Source organism: Mesocricetus auratus, unplaced genomic scaffold, assembly GCF_017639785.1.
Source record: "Mesocricetus auratus isolate SY011 unplaced genomic scaffold, BCM_Maur_2.0 Super-Scaffold_100006, whole genome shotgun sequence".
Taxonomy (NCBI): Eukaryota; Metazoa; Chordata; class Mammalia; order Rodentia; family Cricetidae; genus Mesocricetus; species Mesocricetus auratus.
The window spans coordinates 106,967,394-106,975,830 of NW_024429190.1; positions in this window are offsets into that span (position 1 = coordinate 106,967,394).

The window sequence follows — 8,437 nt, forward strand, 5'->3', positions numbered from 1 at the left end:
TTGTTACAACTTTTAATTTCTCAGAAAGAGGAAGGATGTAGTAGCTTTCTCTGCCATTTTTTTACTTTTATTGTTTTGATATCAATGTGTTTTGTAATACATAACAATCAAATAATACAGCTATTTCAAAAATGAAAAGTAGACGTTTTTCCTTTCACTTCACAGAGCTCACATCACAGGAAATGTCTGGTTTGTCTCTTTGGTCTCAGCACAGAATCCTACAGTGTATCTCCTTGATGACATTGTTGCTGACTATGTCCTGTGTATGGCTGTGTTTTAGGAAAGATTCCCTCTCATAGTTATACAGAGTACAACATTCCGGAAAAGCACTGCAGGTGACATCACTAGGCTCCTTCTGACTGACATTGGGGCTCAATTTATATTATATGCACTATAGCCTATTGAAACCTTCCTGGGTGTTGACTATATGTCACTTTCTTTCTCTTGAGCTATCAGACTCCAGTGTAGGTTTAGTGAAGAGGCAGTGATGGGTTAATCTGGAATCTATGGGATCATTGAGTGTCAGAATGGATAAAGTTCATGGAAGGAAAAGTGTAGCCAGGGTAGCAGAGCCTAGCTGAGCCTAAGAGCCTTGTAGAGATCATGGAGGACCCACTACTTATCCCATGCAGGACAAAAGTTGCAAGGTACAATCCTCTCCCTGGCCATTCTAGGTTCAAAAGTGTGTATGGTGTGATGTGCATTTCTGTGCACCTGTGTATGTATGTATGTGTAGGAATCCCCCCCTCTCTGTGTCTGTGTGTGTGTGTGCTGGGTATTGCTGTATGCTGGGTATTTCTTGCAGAGGTGTTCCTTCGTGTGTGTATATGTGACGATGTGGGGTAAGCGTGGGTGGGATGTATGTTGCCTACAATTCCTGGATATATAGGGGTAAGTGCTGTGTGTGTGTGTGTGTTGAGGTGCTTATATGTGCAAGTGTGTGTATTTGTAAACTCTGTGTCTGTGTATTTATGTATATTTGTATGTTGACCTACTCAAGAAACATTTTTTTTTTGTTTTTCGAGACAGGGTTTCTCTGTATTGTTTTCGAGGATGTCGGTCCAGCCTGGCCTCGAACTCACAGAGATCCGCCTGCCTCTGCCTCCCGAGTGCTGGGATTAAAGGCGTGCGCCACCACCGCCCGGCTCAAGAAACATCTTTAATGATGATGGAGACCAATTTTATTGAGAAAGTACTATGCCCACTCAACATTAATCAATGAAATATTGTTTGCTGCTGCCCATCTTTTGGCATGTCAAAGTAGCTCCCTTGAACAAAAGGACAGAAAATCTCCTGCAACTCAATGGTTTTCAGGTATTTGTAGAGGTAAAATATTTATCTGCAAGGAAACTCTTGAAGCAAACCAAAGGGATGTGGTACATTTAGGAGGAGGCCACTGTGAAAAATCAAGGTGTCTGAGAGCCTGGATGGGCTGGCTGAGGTTTGGTGCCCCTGTTCTGCTCTGGGTGAATGGTGACTGCACACTCAATGGTCAGGTACTTTGCTGTGTCTTCTCTGTACCTTGTTTTGTCCTCATCCACATTTTCTACCTTTGCCTAACCTTGGCTCAGTTATCCTTGGCCTTGAAGCTTGAACTAGATTTTATTAAGAGATTCTGACTTGCAGTGTGCTTCTAGTTACACCTCAGTCCTGAAGTCCCATAGCCGTGCCGTGGTGTGAGAATGGGGCTATCTCAGTGCATCCCTGTCAGGCTCACGATGATCTAAAGCATTCATCATGTGCTGTGTCTGCAGCACTCAGTAGCTGCTTTTCTTCAAAGTTGTTCATTCTGACTTAAAATCTGCCTCATAGAGGGTTGGGAGAAATGATGACTCAGCCATTGCTGGTGGTTTAAAATGGTGTAATGCAGTGAAAAGGCACACACAAGTCTTCAGAAAGTTGGACTGAAATCCCCAGGTGACCCAGTTATTCCAGAACATGGAGTAGGTGTCCACAGAGAAGCTAGGGGACCCAGGGTTGTAGCAGCATTCCTCAGAGTAGTCTTGAAGTAGAAACTATCCAGATGTTCATCGATGAGTGAAAAAGTACGTGGTTGACCCTTCCATGGGATATTGTTCAACATTAAATAATACATTTAATCACTTGGCCTGACTTAGTCATCTATTTGTTACTCAAACAACTCCCTGACACAATCACCTTACAGGGAAGAATTGTTTCTTTTGGATCCTGGTTGTGGAGATTTTTCTAGTTTCCTGTGCTCATTGCTTTGGTTCTGAATTGAGGCATCCTGTGGAGAGGGAGCTCCTTTTGGAGGAAGTTTCTCACTTTGGGGCCAATGGGGAAGCAGTGAACAATACCAGTGGGCTGGTGAACTACAATCCAGTGGTCCTGTGCTGGGGAACATTCCTACACTACAGAGCCTGGGGAACTTCCTACGAAGGGCTGGCTAACAGGACAGGACCCCAGAGGTCCACCTGTCTGTACATTAGGGTTACAGGATAGGCACTTCAATGATTGAGCTGCCAATCTCTCATGCCCACTGTGTTCTTCTCTCATACAACTAAAGTTACCCTTGTTTTCAACATGATTGCTTCTTATATTAGCATTAACCGAGAAACTAAACATGTTATTGCATTACAGTGTGCTTATATGTATACATAAATGTATATGTTTGTGTTCCTGAGTGCCTCTGTGTGTGTGCATGTGAGCAAACAATCCTTCACTAGAACACAATCTTCTAATAAACAAGAAACAAGAAAGCCTGAAAAATGAAAGATTGAAGAACCTGCTGAAGCAGAAGCAGCTGGTCACCCAGCAAAGTGACCTGGCAGAGAAGCTGCAGCCTCACTTCAGTGTCTTCAAGATGAAGTATGAGCCCAAGCCAGAAGGAGCGGTTAGAATGTTAGTCATCAGTATCTGGATCTCTGTCCTTTTTGGATTCTTGATATCTGGATGGTTCTCAGCCACAGCCTGAGAAAGAACACCTCAGAGTATTGTGCTGCCCCAGTCAACAAAAGCTACTCCAAGAATACATTTGGTTCTTAGTGTTTCTGGGGATTGTATACCACTTATTCTCTTCTGACCTCTCTGGTATCTTCTCAGTACTCTGTCCCATTTATCTCCCCACAAACTCCCTATGGTAGTCCTAAACCTAGCAGGAGGAGGGTTTAGGAGTGGAGGACAGTGTCTGCTCTTGACACTTTATTTTCCTTCCTGAACATCACCTTAAAAAGGAGTTCCTATATTTGGGCAGACCTTGCATGCAGCTCACTCCTGCTAATTACATGCTCTCTGCAGTGTGCATGTTTTCTGTGAAAACATTTTTCTGGTTGTAAGATGCAGGGGTTGAGGAGTTGAACCCAGGCAGATTTCTTTGCTGTATGAATAATCAGAGCCTTCACTGCTTTTATTTTGTGGGCTCCTCTAGAGGGTCTACATTAAGTTTCCTAGGCTGCTCACATTCACCTGGTCTCTATATAATCAAGGCCATGCATATCCTGAGCTATTACTCAGACATTGCTACACTGTTATTTATTTTCCAAAATAATGTATCTAGACAGCTGGAGAAATGTGTTCTTTCTTGGGCAGCACTGGTTAGCTCCCAGCTCATCTTTTATCAGATTTTAAAAGCTGAGAAAAATCCAGGTCAAGGTGCACTCTTCACTCTTTTCCCTGGTGGAGTGCAGGATGACTTAATCTGAAAGGTCATGCTGGACTGTCCAGCTAAATAGAGCTGGTTCAGGTTCAATAGCTGACATAGCAGGTCTGCACCAGGCCTGTTCCCTAACTGCCTTCCTCCTCTAGGTCAGAAAATCTGAGCTGGAACAGGTCACAGCCCAGGAAGACAGCCTCCTGGAGAAAGTGCTGCTGCAGCAGGAGCACTAAGTCTCAAATGCAAGTGAGCCACCATTGTCTTCCATCCTCAGCAAATCTGGCATAGGTTGGGGTACTGGGGTACTGGCATCCAGGTTGAATAGGCCCTGGCTTTTCTAGCCTATGGTCCAGCCAGGCTGCTTCTTTGGTCTGACTGCCTTTCCTGCTCACACATTAGATATTGAGAAAACTGAGGTCAAAGAAGCCACAGACACCTTGAACCAATGACATTCTACACCTTGGGATCAAGGTCTCCTCATAAAGCACCCTCTTACAGCCATGAATTCACCATTAAGGCAAATACCAGTTGACCTCCAGGTGATCCAGCTCCAAACTGTTGACTCAGTTCTCCTGGAAAAAAAAAGAGAAAGAAAGAAAACATCAAAAATCAGTTTGAGATACAGAAAACCTGAGCCAAGATACTGAGAACCCTGACATTCAACAGAACCTGGCCCCCGTGAGGGATATAACAACATGGAGGGTAGGGATGTTGGTAAGCAAGACCTTTGCTGACAGTTTAATGTCAATGACTTTAGCAAACTGAGTTCTCAGCCCTCCCTATGTAGTGGGAAATGTGTGATGGAAGCCTGTGTTGATGCCAAACTGTTCCAAGCAGACAACACCCAACTGCATAGTTCATTCTGCAGTTCAGTGTTGATGCTGACTCTATGTCTTGCACAAGGGTTGCTGAAGAGAATTCACTACAGAGACAACTGCAGTACCTCATTCCTTGTCTTAGTCCATATGTAAAATGAATGGGTATTCTTCAGTTTCCAATCCAGGACTAAAGTGACTGGTCCTGAGAAAGGATTTATAGAAGACATCTGAGTCATCTTTGATGTTCTTGGGTACTCAGATGCTTCCCACAGATTTGTTGAGTCTCTAGTCAGCACACAAGTGTATGTTGGCTGAATGAATTAAATAGTGGTCAAAATAAGGATCAGCAGTATGTGATAATTTATCAGATCTTCCAATAGGGCCACAAAAAGTGTTCTGGGAAATTGTCTCACACTTACCCTTGATGAGGGCTTGAGCTACAAAGTCCCAAGGAGACATGCTATTCTGGCTTTGAAAGGCCTTTTACATCTGGTGACTGCCTTCCTACCATGTTTCCAAGGTCAGCCAAAGACTGTAGGTCTGTGCTGCTATGTCTGCAGCATGAAAATATGGCTTAGCTTAATTTTTGTTTGTTTTAGTTTTAGTTTTTCTTATGATTTAACTCTTTGCTATTTGTTCTTTCCTTTGTTATTGTTTTGATATTTTGCCAAGGCTGTTCTTCACTGTTTACATTGACTGCTCCCTTTAAGGCCTTCTTGAGTAAAATGACTATTTTTATTAATAAAAATTGATTTCCAACTCTTCTTTCATAGAACCAATTTCTTTGGTCGGGTGTGGTGTGTCACTGCAGTAGCTCCAGACCCTCCTGTAACCCTAGAACTTTTGTGTGCATAGCTTGAGCTACACAGTGAATTCCCAGTCGGTCAGGCTTTGAAGGTGGATGGTGTTACCAACTCCATGGATACCCATTGCATGGTGGAAAAAGTACTCATACTGTATCCTTGTGATAATTTTTTAGCTCTACCTGAAATATAGCATTGTATACACATTTCATGAAACAATCATGTGTACCAAGTTAATGAGAAACACAACAATATTGCTCTAAAGCTCCTCAGGAAATGAAAACATTTGTTATGTGAGTTTTAAAGAAATCCATGCCTGGCTTGCAACCTGGGGCCATGATGATGTACCTACCTGGGCTTCTGCCAAGGGCCATGTCCCATCCATAGCCCTGACACAGGGTGTGTGGGGGATCTGTGTTGGTATCCATGACTCCTCTTACCAGTGAGGGCCATGCAGCCACCTGTAGTCTGGGCTTCCACCTGTGACCATGCTCATGTCAAAGGGACAGTCTTCCATAGGGGCACGTGTGTCTTAGAAGCCTATGTTGCCACCTAGGGCCACAATGACATTTGGGCTAGGACTGTTGCTAAGGTTCATGTCTGGAACCATGACTCTGCTACAGCCATTGTATGTGTTAATGCCTCCAGCTTCTGTTGCCATCAAAGTCAGTGCAGACATCTGGAATCTGTGTCACTACCTGGGGACATAGTGCTGCTGGGTTCACACGGATCTCAGTGACCTGTATTGCCAACCAGGGTCATAGTGACACTCAGGCCTGGGTGTACCGTAGGACCATGCCTGGATCCATGTTGCAAACACAACCAGGATCTGTGTTCATGTCCATGGCCCATGTTGCCACCAAAGGCAACACAGAAGTAAGTAGGGGTCTGGTTCTCCACCTAGGACCATGTTAGTGTCCACGGCTTGTGCTTCTACTGTGGCCATACAGATCTAAGTGGCCAATGCTGCCACCAGGGGCCCGGTATCCTTCTGGCCTAGGCTGCTGTCAAAGTCCATCTCTGGACCTGTTGCCCTGTCACAGCCTCGGTCTATGTTGATGTCATTGGCTCCTGTTACCACTGAAAACAGGATAGTTTAACACAGCTTTAACCCTACCTGCACAGGCTGCAGCACTAGGGAGAACTGCATCTGCCCTTCCCCACTGCAGCGCTCTGGAGAGTAGGTCCTGCAGCTGGAATGAGCAGCAGAGTAGTGCTGACCCTGTTAATGGCAGTGCAGTGAACTTTCCCTACAGAATGGGAAAAGATCTTCACTAACCCCACATCTAGCAGAGGGCTAATCTCCAAAATATATAAAGAACTCAAGAAACTAGACATCAAAATACAAAATAACCCAATTGAAAAATGGGGGTGTAGCGCTAAACAGAATTCTCACCAGAAGAATCTCAAATGGCCAAAATACATTTAAGGATGTGCTCAACATCCTTAATCATCAGGGACATGCAAATCAAAATGATTCTGAGATACCATTATATACCTGTCAGACGGCTAACATCACAAATACTGAAGTCAGTATTTGGAGAGGATGTGGAGTAAGAGGAACACTCCTCCACTGCCGGTGAGAGTGCAAACTTGTATAGGCATTTTGGAAATCAGTATGGCAGTTTCTAAGAAAACTGGGAATCAATGTAGCTCAAGATGCAGCAATACCACTCTTGGGCATTTACCCTAAGGATGCTCAATCATACCACAAGGACATTTGCTCAACAATGCTCATTGCAGCATTATTTGTAATAGATAGAACCTGGAAACAACCTAGATGTCCCTCAACTGAAGAATGGATAAGGAAAATGTGGCACATTTACACAATGGAGTACTAATCAGTGATAAAAATGATGAACTCGTGAAATTTTCAGAAGAATGGAGAGAAGCACAGATTTTTGATAGCAGCAGTTTTCTCAGGTGGTCTCTGTTTTGCTAGCCACAAGCCGAGATTCACGCGACTCGCTTACTGGAGTCTTCCTGACTCGGCATAAAAAGAAAAAAAAAAAGAAATGATCAATAGAGGAGTCTGAAAGGCACTTGAGAAAGTGCTCAACATCCTTAGTTATCCAGGAAATTTAAAACAACTCTGAGATGCCATCTTACTCCTGTCAGAATGGCTAAAATCAAAAACACCAACGACAATTTATGCTGGAGAGGTTGTGGAGAAAGGGGAACACTCCTCCACTGCTGGTGGGAGTGCCAACTCGTATACCCACTTTGGAAATGAATATGGAGATTCCTCAGAAAAATGGGAATAAGCCTACCACAAGACCCAGCAAATCCATTCTTAGGGATATATCCAAAAGATTCACATTCATACAAGAAGGACGTCTGTTCCACTATGTTCATAGCCGCATTAATTGTAATATCCAGAAATTGGAAGCAACCTAGATGCCCCTCAACTGAAGAGTGGATAGAGAAAATGTGGTACATTTACACAATGGAGTAGTATTTAGCAGAAAATAACAATGGAATCCTAAAATTTTCATGCATATGGATGGCACTAGAAGATACCATCCTGAGTGAGTTAACCCAGTCACAAAAAGAGAAACATGGTATGTACTCTCTCATATATGGATTTTAGACATAGATCTGAGGAATGCCAGCCTACAATCCCACGGCTGGAGAGTCTGGGAAACATAACCTTCATTCAATGGCTGATGGAAGCAGAGGCAGACTCCCACAACTAAACACTGAGCTGAACTCAAGAGATCCAGTGACAGAGAGGGAGGACTGATAAGCAAAAATGTTAAGACTGGGCTGATTTAACCCCAAGAAACAGCTGAATGTGGCGTCAGTGAGGAGGCCTAGGCAATCTATTGGGCCATGGATAGTAGATCATTATTTATCCCGGGCATACAAATGGACTTTTTGGGTGCCCATCCAACAATGAGAGATGCACTCTCACCCTGGACTCTTGGGGGAGGGTCTAGGCCAGGCCCTGGATGAAATGACAGACTATGGACACCCCCATGGAGGGCCTCACCCTCCCTGGGGAAATGAGCGATATTGGGGGGGGGCTGGTAGGAGGGCTTGGGAGGAGGGGAGAGTAAGGGAAAGGGACCTGGGATTGACATGTGAAGCAACCTTGCTTCTAATTTATATTTAAAAATTAAATTTATCCAAGAAAAAAACAAAAATAAAGGTCAAATTACATATTTACTCGAATATAAAACAAATAGTTATTCAGTATTTAT